The sequence below is a fragment of the Gossypium arboreum genome, chromosome 5 (genome assembly GCF_025698485.1).
Source record: "Gossypium arboreum isolate Shixiya-1 chromosome 5, ASM2569848v2, whole genome shotgun sequence".
Taxonomy (NCBI): domain Eukaryota; kingdom Viridiplantae; phylum Streptophyta; class Magnoliopsida; order Malvales; family Malvaceae; genus Gossypium; species Gossypium arboreum.
Window position 1 is genome coordinate 42,098,763 of NC_069074.1, and position 12,658 is coordinate 42,111,420.

The following is a 12,658-nucleotide window of genomic DNA, read 5'->3' on the forward strand; positions in this document are numbered from 1 at the left end:
GCATATGTTATGGATTGGATTTAGCCTGGACGGGTAATCCAGATCAAGCTCCTTAGAGCATGTCATAAAAAGGATTTAGCCTGGACTGGTAATCCTGTTGTATACATGTGTGGCTCGAGAGTGTACTATCTGATATAGTACCTTATGGGTACCATTGGACATGAATTGGCGGATCTTGATTCGTACACCTCGAGTGTACTGCCTGTGTATCCATCGATATTCTGAATAAATTTAAAGGGTGACAATTCTAGACATAGGAAGATATGAATAATACAACGAGTTATTACACGTATCCGTCTGAAATACAAGAAAATCATGATACATAACAAGTGATATATGAAAGTATGGGATTATGATAATTGTACATGGAAATTATTTGATGAGAATGTTCATCCTTGATTATAGATTTGTACACCTTGAGTGTACTGCTACTCGTGTGATCTTGATGTTTCAAATGATATGAAATAATCTGAACTCGAGATAAACTATTATGAAACTATACTTGTAATATAAGAGATGATTTATACATGTTAAGTGAATACATGTTATGGAAAGCATATGTGCAAGGAAACTTAATTGATTTATACATGTTAAGTGAATATGTAACACCCCGAACCTGAGACCATTGCCGGTGTCGGACGCGAGGGGTTAACAAGCCAAGTTCACATGGTTTGCCCACCAATTTGACATTTCCAGTCAGGCTGGAAGACTGCATCACCGTCGCCTTAAAAATCATATCTCGAGTTTCAAAACTCGAAAACTGGTTTCGTAAATTTTCCCTGAATTTTGACTCATATATCCATCCATGGATTTATTTCTAGAATTTTGGATGGGCCAATTGGTACAGTTTATTAGTTAAAGTCACCCATGTTACAGGGATCGACTGCTCTGACCTTCGCGCGGTATAACTTGAATATCTCTCTGTACAGGGCTTTAATGCTGGTGTCGTTTGTTTCTAATGAAACTAGACTCAAAATGGAATCTGTACATATAAGGTATGTCGCCTAATTCTTTCTGTATAATTTATAGTAAATTTTAAAGTTGCGACAGGGAACCCAGAAACCGTTCTGGCCCTGTCTCACAATAGCATTAATATCTCTTAACATGTAACTCCTATGACCATTTCGTTTCTTCCATATGAAAATAGACTCATCAAGGTTCATTTACATAGCTTATTCACTATTTAATTCCATTTCTACGAATTTTGGTGATTTTTCACATTCACGTCACTGCAGCTGGCAGCATCTGTTTTAAGGTAGGTCTTACCTATTTGGTAGTCTCCATGAACCAACTAGTCTTTGCCATACATAGGTTCATATATGATCATTTTAACCATGCCAATGGCTGATCATATGACCAACATTCCCATTTCCAAGCCATAGCCACATCATGACACCAAATATATACATACAAACCACAATTATTCTAAGTTCATGTTCCTTTTCGAGCCATTTTCGCATGGCCGTACATACTTACATCACCACATATTTAACAAACAAGGGTAGTCCTATACATGCCATTTCAAGTTCAACCAAGAATTTATACCAAAATGGGGGCTTGATAGTGTGGATGACTTCGACTTCAACGATCCCGAATCCGATTGCTATCGAGCGAAATCTAGAAAACCGAGAGCCAAAGCAATGAGTAAGCATTTTTATGCTTAGTAAGTCTCAAGGAATATAATCAACTCTAATTACAGCAATACATTCACATAGTTAAATGCATCATTTCATTAATGCGCATTCACATAATCATACTTACTTTACCATCCCAACTCTTATGTTCATACACAAATAACGGCTTCATTAAGGCCGATAACTCGCTCCATCATAGGGGCGGATATTCATACGCTCTACTCCTAGCGCGCAAAGCACACACCGCACTTACCTTATCATTGGGAAATTTCACAAGTGCATTAGCTGAAATTTTCCAGCAAGCTCATAATTTTCAAATCACATACCTTCGAGTTTATCCGGATGTCGGTACTCGCTCAATCGCCGGGACATAGCCCGGTTATGGTAACCCGCACCAAGGCCAACGGACTTTACCCGGATATCACGATTTGCACAAATGCCTTGGTCTTAGCCCGGATTTAACAACTTGCACGAATGCCTTCGGTCTTAGCCCGGATATAGCTACTAGCACAATTGCCTTGGTCTTAACCCGGATATAAATTTCAGCATAATTGTCTTCGGGGCTTAGCCCGGATATCATTCAATTTCTCATGCACACATACATCAATAATCATTGGACATACATATTTCATTTTCGTTACTAAGGCTCAAACACAATTATAATCATTAGCATATTCGCCTTGGGACTTAGCCCGGTGGAATTCAAATACTCATACACACATGATCAATAATCATACACATCCATGTTTCATCTTACATAATTCAAGTAAGATCACTTCTTGAGGACTTACCTCGGATGTTGTCGAACGGCTTTTTCGGCTATTCGATCACCTTTTCCTTCCCCTTGTCCAATTGTGGCCCTCTTAGCTCTTGAGCTTAATCTTGATGCAAACTTGGCCAAATCTCCTTCTAGATCTCTTCCAAACCAAGCATGAAGCAAAAATCCTCCTTCTTCCTTAGTTTTGGCTCAAAGAAAGGATGAACAAAATTTTTTTCTTTCCTTCTCTACAACTCACGGCAATGGGGGGGGGATTACCACACTCACACACCTTTTTTTTTTCATTTTTTTATCACCCATACACCTTTGTTTATTATTTCACCCTAATGCACCAACAAAACATGTTTCATGACATGTTTAGCCCATCCTCCTTGTCATGGCCGGCCACCACCTATAAAGGGGAATTTGACATGCAAGTCCATTATTTTGCATGCATGCTTTAATTAGTCATCACACATTTCCCTATCATACTTTCAAAGTTCATTACTAAGTCCTTTCTTGTGGAATTCACCCTTATAACACTAAATCAATCGTCATAAAATGTCATACATGAGCACACACATATTATAGGCATCAAAATAAATTTTAATTATTTTTATGCCTCGGTTTTGTGGTCCCGAGACCACCTTCCGACTAGGGTCAATTTTGGGCATCACAACTCTCCCCACTTAAGAAATTTTCGTCCCCAAAATCTTACCGTAAATAGGTTTGGATATCGCTCTTTCATAGAGTTCTCGGTCTCCCAAGTAGCTTCTTCTATCCGTGCTTGAGCCATAACACTTTTACTAGCGGAACCCGCTTGTTTCACAACTCTTTCACTTCTCGTGATAGGATACGAATCGGTTCTTCCTCATAACTCATATTAGCTTGAATTTCAATTTCGATGGACTAATCACGTGCGATGGATCGGATCTATAGCGTCAAGCATCGAAACGTGAAAGACATCGTGAACCTTTTCGAGTTCGGGGGCAAAATTAGACGATATGCCACCGGACCGACTCGCTCGGATATCTCATATGGTCCAATGAACCTCGGCTCAACTTGCCCTTACGGTAGAATCGAGTATCTTTTTCCAAGGCGAAACCTTAAGAAACAATTTATCTCCCACCGATACTCAATGTCCTTTCGTTTCAAATCCGCGTCGACTTCTGACGATCGGAGGCTATTTTCAGACTTTCACGGATTACTTTTACTTTCTGTTCAGCATCTTTAATAAAATCCACTCCGAAAATTTTGTTTTCACCGAGCTCGGTCCAAAACAATGGTGTACGGCATTTACACCCGTACAAAGCCTCGTAAGGTGCCATCTTAATACTTGATTGAAAACTATTGTTGTAAGCGAATTCAATCAAAGGTAGGTACCATTCCATGAACCATCGAACTCGAGGTTGCAACATCTCAACATATCCTCAAGTATCTGAATTATCCGCTCGGATTGACCATCGGTTTGGGGGTGAAAGGCGGTGCTGAAATGCAACTTGGTACCCAAAGCTTCTTGCAATTTCTTCCAAAATCGCGAGGTGAACCTCGGATCTCTATCCGACACAATGTAAATCGATACCCGTGTAATCTCACAATCGAGAAACGTACAATTCAGCTAGTTTATCTAATGAAAATCCGTGCGCACAGGATAAAGTGAGCCGACTTAGTCAATCTATCAACAACAACCCAAATCGCATCCTTCTTACTTGTCGACAATGGCGGTCCGGACACAAAGTCCATTGTGACTCAATCCCATTTCCACTCGGGTATCGTGATCGGTGAAGTAATCTCAAGGCACTTGATGTTCCGCTTTCACTTGTTGACATATTAAACATCTCAAACAAAATCGGAGATGTCTCGTTTCATACCATGCCACCAAAACCGACGTTTCAAATCGTTGTACATCTTCGTACTCCCGGTGGATTGCCATTCGGCTACAATGGGCTTCATTCGAATTATCGAAATGAGTTCAATTCTTTGGGACACACCGACGACTTTTGAACCTCAAACAATCGTCATCGTCGATTTGAAACTCCGAGTCCTTGTTCGAACACACGCAATTTCATTTTGCAACCAACTCGTCGTCGACTTTCCGAGCTTCTCGAATTTGGTGTGTCAATAATGGTTTGGCTTTCAATTCAGCCACTAACACACCGTCGGATCGGACGGACAAGTGCACATTCATCGCTCAGAAAGTGAATAACGATTTACGACTCAAGGCATCCGCAACCATATTCGCCTTTCCGGTGATAGTCAATGATCACTCATAATCCTTTAACAGCTCGAGCCAACGTCTTTGTCGCAGATTTAAGTCTCTTTGGGTCATCAAATATTTGAGACTTTTGTGATCCGAGTATACATGGCACCTTTCACCAAATAAGTAATGTCGCCAAATCTTTAAAGGCGAATACGATGGCGGCCACTTCGAGATCATGAGTCGGATAATTTTTCTCATGTGGCTTTAATTGCCTCGACGCATAGGCCACAACTCGACCTTCTTGCATTAATACGCAACCTAACCCAAGTAGAGAGGCGTCGCTATAGATGACAAACTCCTTGCTTGGACTCGGGTTGCACTAGAATTGGGGCTTCATCAAATAAGTTTTCATTGATCGAAACTTTTTGGCATTTCTCCGTCCATTCGAACTTAACGTCCTTTTGGAGTAAGCCGTCATCGGCGTGGCTATCGTTGAGAAGCCTTTACAAATCGTCGGTAATAACCTAAGAAGCCCCAAAAAGTCGAACCTCAAGTAATATTTCTGAGGCTTCCAATTAAGTATGGCTGAAATTTTATTCGGTCGACTCGAATACCCGGCGAGATACCACATGACCCAATAAGCTAACCTCTCTTAACCGAACTCACACTTGCTTGAACTTAGCATATAATTGCTTGTCCCGTAAAATTTGCAAACTAACCGCAGTGTTCAAGATGTTCGGTCTCATTTCTTGAATAGACCAAGATGTCATCAATGAACACGACTACTTAATCGATCCAAATATGGTCTAAAGATCCGATTCATTAAATCCATAAATACCGCAGGGCATTAGTGAGCCCAAACGGCATCACTAGGAACTCATAGTGACCATATCTCGCTCAAGGCGGTCTTGGGCACGTCCAATCTCGGATTCGCAATTGATAGTAGCCCGATCTCAAATCTATTTTCGAGAACACCGAGGCTCCCTCGGTTGGTCGAACAAGTCGTCAATACGTGGCAACGGATATTTGTTCTTTATCGTCGCTTTATTAAGTCGACGATAGTCGATCTACAACCGCATGGTTCCATCCTTCTTTTCACGAACAACACCGGCGCACCCTAAGGCGAAAAACTCAAGGCGAGCAAAACCTCTATCCACCAATTCTTGCAACCGAGCTTCCAACTCCTTTAATTCCGTTGGTGCCATACGATACGGAGCTATCGAAATTGGAGTGGTACCGGTACCAATTCGATGCCAAATTCTATTTCCGAACAGTGGTAAACCCGCAATTCTTCGGGAAAACATCCGGTATTCACAAACCACGGCACAGATTCGGTTTCTTTTCGATTCCTTGTCATCGAAAGCGTCGCGCTGTGCACGCTTCGCACTCTTTTCTTACATACTTCGGGCCAACATTGCGATATTACGGTGGCAACCCTTTAAGTCCGTAGACTTAACCCGAATTATCTCGTTATTCGCGCACCTCAAATCGATAGTCTTGCTTTTGCAATTTACGACCGCATCGTGCATGGTCAACCCATCCAAACCAAGAATAACATTGAATTCATCGAACGGCAAAAGCATCAAGTCCGCCGGAAACAAGAACCTCGAACACTAGGAGACTTTTCTTGCACACTTTGTTGACAAGCACGTAATGACCCAAGGGTTTGACACCGGATTACAAACTCGAGAGACTCAATAGGCAAAGTCTTCTTTGGATGCTAAGGTTTCACATATATAAGATTGAGTAGAACCGGGGTCAATCAATGCAATCACTTTAGTATTGAAAAGGGTGAAAGCACCGTAATGACATCCGGAGAGGCAAGATCCTCGCGTCGCGTATGGCATAAGTCCTCGCAGGAGCACGAGCCTCAGATCTGATGGTAGCATCTCTAGATCCTCTCTGACCGCCACTGACATTGCCCATATTTCTAGGTGGCCTACCTCGAGCAGTGGTAGCACCCGAGTTTCCACTCTGACTCACATTCTGTTCAAGCTTCCTCGGGCAATCCTTCCTAAAGTGGTCGGCCGATCCACACTTATAGCAGGAGTGATCACGAAACCAACAGCTCCCGAATGCCATTTGCCACAATGTTGACACTCGCCTCTCTCGGCGATCATTTCCACCATTAGCGATCAAGTGACTCGTGTGGTCACAGGGGTCGATCGCGTCCTCGTCTAAAAAGCCCAAAGCGCTCTAGACCGGTTCACATCATCTCGAAATCTCTTGATTGCTGTTGAAGAGACTTTCCGAGGACCTCTTCGAATTCTCCGGTTCCCACATCACTTTTTGTTTCTCCTTTCTAAGCTCTTCGACTTTACAAGCTCGCTCAACAAGTACTACGATCTCTCGTATTTCGAGAATGCCAACGAACATCCTTATATCATCATTCAGCCCATCCTCGAAGCATTTACACATAATAGCTTCGGACGAAATGCATTCTCGCGTGTATCGGCTAAGCCTCACAAATTTTCGTTCATAGTCGGTAACCGACATAGAACCTTGCTTAAGATCAAGAAATTCCCAAGTCACTTGCTCTCTAGGTACCACGAAGTCGAGTACTCCACCAATAGTAGGTGGAATCACGTAGCAAGGAGATGGTACACTTTAAGCATTCATCGGTGTACAAGATAGCTCATCGAGCACCGGATAGTGTTGTCCAACCGAAATTCAGCTCGTTCGGCATCATCATCATCCGTAGCTTTAAATTCAGTGGCCCCATGTTTTCGAATCCTATCGATCTGGGGCTTACTTGACCTTATTTGGTCGATTCTCGGAGGTATTGTAGGTCTTGGGTTGCATTTGTCGGGAATGGAGGTCGTGGGACAGCCGTGTTAGTTCGAATGTATTGATTAAACCATTCGCTCATCACACTATAAAAGGCTTGCCTAGCCTCATCATTCGGATTGCTGGCCATAGGTTGAGAGTCCGCCGGCGCTGTCCCTTGTGCGGGAGCAGGCGCCACACTCTCCACATCATCAGCTATTGCTCGGTTGGGATCGGGACCCATTGCTATAAACAAACTCAAAGTCAAATTGTCAGAAATCACCACACTATCGATTCATCATTTAATGGCATGTATAGCTAGACCCCAAACACCTCACGGTAGTCCTAGAATCGACTAAACCGTGGCTCGATACCATAAAATTGTAACACCCGAACTGAGACCATTGCTGGTGTCGGACGCGAGGGGTTAACAAGCCAAGTTCACATGGTTTGCCCACCAATTTGACATTTCCAGTCAGGCTGGAAGACTGCATCACCGTCGCCTTAAAAATCATATCTCGAGTTTCAAAACTCGAAAACTGGTTTCGTAAATTTTCCCTGAATTTTGACTCATATATCCATCCATGGATTTATTTCTAGAATTTTGGATGGGCCAATTGGTACAGTTTATTAGTTAAAGTCACCCATGTTACAGGGATCGACTGCTCTGACCTTCGCGCGGTATAACTTGAATATCTCTCTGTACAGGGCTTTAATGCTGGTGTCGTTTGTTTCTAATGAAACTAGACTCAAAATGGAATCTGTACATATAAGGTATGTCGCCTAATTCTTTCTGTATAATTTATAGTAAATTTTAAAGTTGCGACAGGGAACCCAGAAACCGTTCTGGCCCTGTCTCACAATAGCATTAATATCTCTTAACATGTAACTCCTATGACCATTTCGTTTCTTCCATATGAAAATAGACTCATCAAGGTTCATTTACATAGCTTATTCACTATTTAATTCCATTTCTACGAATTTTGGTGATTTTTCACATTCACGTCACTGCAGCTGGCAGCATCTGTTTTAAGGTAGGTCTTACCTATTTGGTAGTCTCCATGAACCAACTAGTCTTTGCCATACATAGGTTCATATATGATCATTTTAACCATGCCAATGGCTGATCATATGACCAACATTCCCATTTCCAAGCCATAGCCACATCATGACACCAAATATATACATACAAACCACAATTATTCTAAGTTCATGTTCCTTTTCGAGCCATTTTCGCATGGCCGTATATACTTACATCACCACATATTTAACAAACAAGGGTAGTCCTATACATGCCATTTCAAGTTCAACCAAGAATTTATACCAAAATGGGGGCTTGATAGTGTGGATGACTTCGACTTCAACGATCCCGAATCCGATTGCTATCGAGCGAAATCTAGAAAACCGAGAGCCAAAGCAATGGAGTAAGCATTTTTATGCTTAGTAAGTCTCAAGGAATATAATCAACTCTAATTACAGCAATACATTCACATAGTTAAATGCATCATTTCATTAATGCGCATTCACATAATCATACTTACTTTACCATCCCAACTCTTATGTTCATACACAAATAACGGCTTCATTAAGGCCGATAACTCGCTCCATCATAGGGCGGATATTCATACGCTCTTACTCCTAGCGCATAAAGCACACACCGCACTTACCTTATCATTGGGAAATTTCACAAGTGCATTAGCTGAAATTTTCCAGCAAGCTCATAATTTTCAAATCACATACCTTCGAGTTTATCCGGATGTCGGTACTCGTTCAATCGCCTTGGGACATAGCCCGGTTATGGTAACCCGCACCAAGGCCAACGGGACTTTACCCGGATATCACGATTTGCACAAATGCCTTCGGTCTTAGCCCGGATTTAACAACTTGCACGAATGCCTTCGGTCTTAGCCCGGATATAGCTACTAGCACAATTGCCTTGGTCTTAACCCGGATATAAATTTCAGCATAATTGTCTTGGGGCTTAGCCGGATATCATTCAATTTCTCATGCACACATACATCAATAATCATTGGACATACATATTTCATTTTCGTTACTAAGGCTCAAACACAATTATAATCATTAGCATATTCGCCTTGGGACTTAGCCCGGTGGAATTCAAATACTCATACACACATGATCAATAATCATACACATCCATGTTTCATCTTACATAATTCAAGTAAGATCACTTCTTGAGGACTTACCTCGGATGTTGTCGAACGGCTTTTTCGGCTATTCGATCACCTTTTCCTTCCCCTTGTCCAATTGTGGCCCTCTTAGCTCTTGAGCTTAATCTTGATGCAAACTTGGCCAAATCTCCTTCTAGATCTCTTCCAAACCAAGCATGAAGCAAAAATCCTCCTTCTTCCTTAGTTTTGGCTCAAAGAAAGGATGAACAAAATTTTTTTCTTTCCTTCTCTACAACTCACGGCAATGGGGGATTACCACACTCACACACCTTTTTTTTTCATTTTTTATCACCCATACACCTTTGTTTATTATTTCACCCTAATGCACCAACAAAACATGTTTCATGACATGTTTAGCCCATCCTCCCTTGTCATGGCCGGCCACCACCTATAAAAGGGGGAATTTGACATGCAAGTCCATTATTTTGCATGCATGCTTTAATTAGTCATCACACATTTCCCTATCATACTTTCAAAGTTCATTACTAAGTCCTTTCTTGTGGAATTCACCCTTATAACACTAAATCAATCGTCATAAAATGTCATACATGAGCACACACATATTATAGGCATCAAAATAAATTTTTAATTATTTTTATGCCTCGGTTTTGTGGTCCCGAGACCACCTTCCGACTAGGGTCAATTTTGGGCTGTCACAGAATACATGTTATGGAAAGCATATGTGCATGGAAACTTGATTGTTTGTTGAGCCTATTTTTGTTTTGATGTTATTATGGAATATATGACTAACAAGGGCAATGAGGATGTGTGTATGGCTTGAGTTCAAATTGATTGAATATGCCTTACATAGTCACCTCAAAATAGAATGAATGGAAAGTTAAGTACCAAGTTATACGAACTTACTAAGCATTTTATGCTTACTTAGTTTTATTTCCCTGTTTTAGAGTAAATCGAAAGCTCGTTGGATTGGAAGCTTAGCGGAGATCACTCACACTATCCATCGGCCCATGTTGGTACAATATGGTAAAGTAATTATGCTTACAATGGTTTGTATAGGTTATATTGGTCATATTGGCATGTAAATGTAAATGATTATTGTAATCTAGCCATTGGAATGACTAGTGATGATTATGTTTTGGTATATGTATATATGTATTAAGTTTATTCTATGGAGATAACATAAGTGTTTAATATTGATTGATTGGGAAAGGTTAAATGAGTATGCTTATAAAAGATAAGATTAAAAGCATGAATGCATGTAACAATATGTCATGTTAGATGCTATAAATTGGTTGAATTCAATGCTTGTATTGGTTGGTAATTGGATGTAAGTTGGTGCAGGAATTTGGTAAAAAATTTTGGGTGAGAAATGAAGCTAGAAGTGGCTTTATTTAGTCCACACGGACAGACACATGGGCGTGTGTCTAGACCGTGTGTGACACACGACCTAGTACATGGGCGTGTAGTTAGGCCGTGTGTCCCTTACATCTTAAAATTGAGAAAACAGAATACTCAGAATTGGGCATACGGGCAAAGACACGGACGTGTGTCTCAGCCTTGTGTGCTACACAGCCTAGAACACGGGCGTGTGTCTTGGCCATGTAAAACCTTTACATAATTTCGAATTGAATTAATTAACCACACGGCCTAGCACACGGGCGTGTTGTATGATCGTGTGCACAAGTCAGAGAGTTACACGGGGTCGAACACGGCCTGTAGCACATGCATGTCCAAGGGTTACACGGGCGTGTCCCTTAGACCACACGGGTGTATGAGCCCTATAACTTTGAAAATTTTTGTAATTTCGTACAAAATTCTTAGAGGTCCCGATTAAGTCTCGACTCGGTTCTAATTCTCATATTGGACCTCGAGGGTCCATTTAAGGGACGCTATGAATGATTTCAAAATTTGAATAGTAACTTGCATGATTTATTTGTAAATGTTTCTAAAAGTTTCGGTACTTTTCCGTAACCCTGTTCTAACGACGGATACGGGTTAGGGGTGTTACACATATGTAAATACAAAATTAGTTGAGACGGGACATTTAAAATCTGAAACATCTAGAGTACCAATAGTAGTGTCTAATCCATTGGGGAAAATTGTGTTAATAGATCAAGTGTGTAAGAGGTGTCCTCTAATGATACAAAACATAACCTTTCCTGTTGAATTGTTGATAATGCCATTTGGCGATGTTGATATAATTCTGGGAATGGATTGGTTATCTGAGCATGGGGTGATTTTAGATTGCTATAAAAAGAAGTTCACTGTTCAAAGTGAAAGTGGCGATAAGATTGAGGTAAATGGTATTCGAACTAGTGGGTCAACTCGTATTATCTCAGCGATTCAAGCTAGTAAACTTCTTCATCAGGGTTGTGCAGTTTTTCTGGCTTATGTTATTAATTCTGATTCTGTTGAAAGTCAATGCAGTAAAATTAGAAATGTTTGTGAATTTCCTGATGTTTTTCCTAAAGAATTTCTGGGATACTGTAACACCCCTAACCCGTATCCGTTGCCGGAATGGGGTTATGAGGTATTACCGCACAAACCACATGTACTAATGAAAAGTACACCTATTTTTTTTTTTGCATGCTTATTATTAAGCTTATGTACATTCACATATCAAATAAAAAAACCATATTAAACAATTTATTAATTATCTATGTAAGAAACATTATCTAGCATCAACAAATGGTCAATTATAATTGTCATATAAAATTTACATAGTAATTAATATACAATAACAAAGCCACATATAAACTTATATCAAATCATCTTGTTTAAAAAATAACTTATCATTCAATAAGTCATTTACTAAAGCTTTAGCTAAATATATATATATATATATATATATATATATATACATACTAAATACATATACCTATTTAATGTCAACTTCCATTTTTTCTATAACACTTAGCAAGCATGAAACATATCAAAGATTTAAACCAAATAATCAAGCATATTAATTTATCTTTCACATGAACACATCGAATATATATATACATATATAATACATAAAAATATTTGTCCAACATTCTAGCATACCAAAACCAATTTTAACATGCTATTATCATTTATTACATATAGTAACAAAAGTTATATTTTAAACTAATTTTTATTATCATATTCGCTATGTACATATATAAAC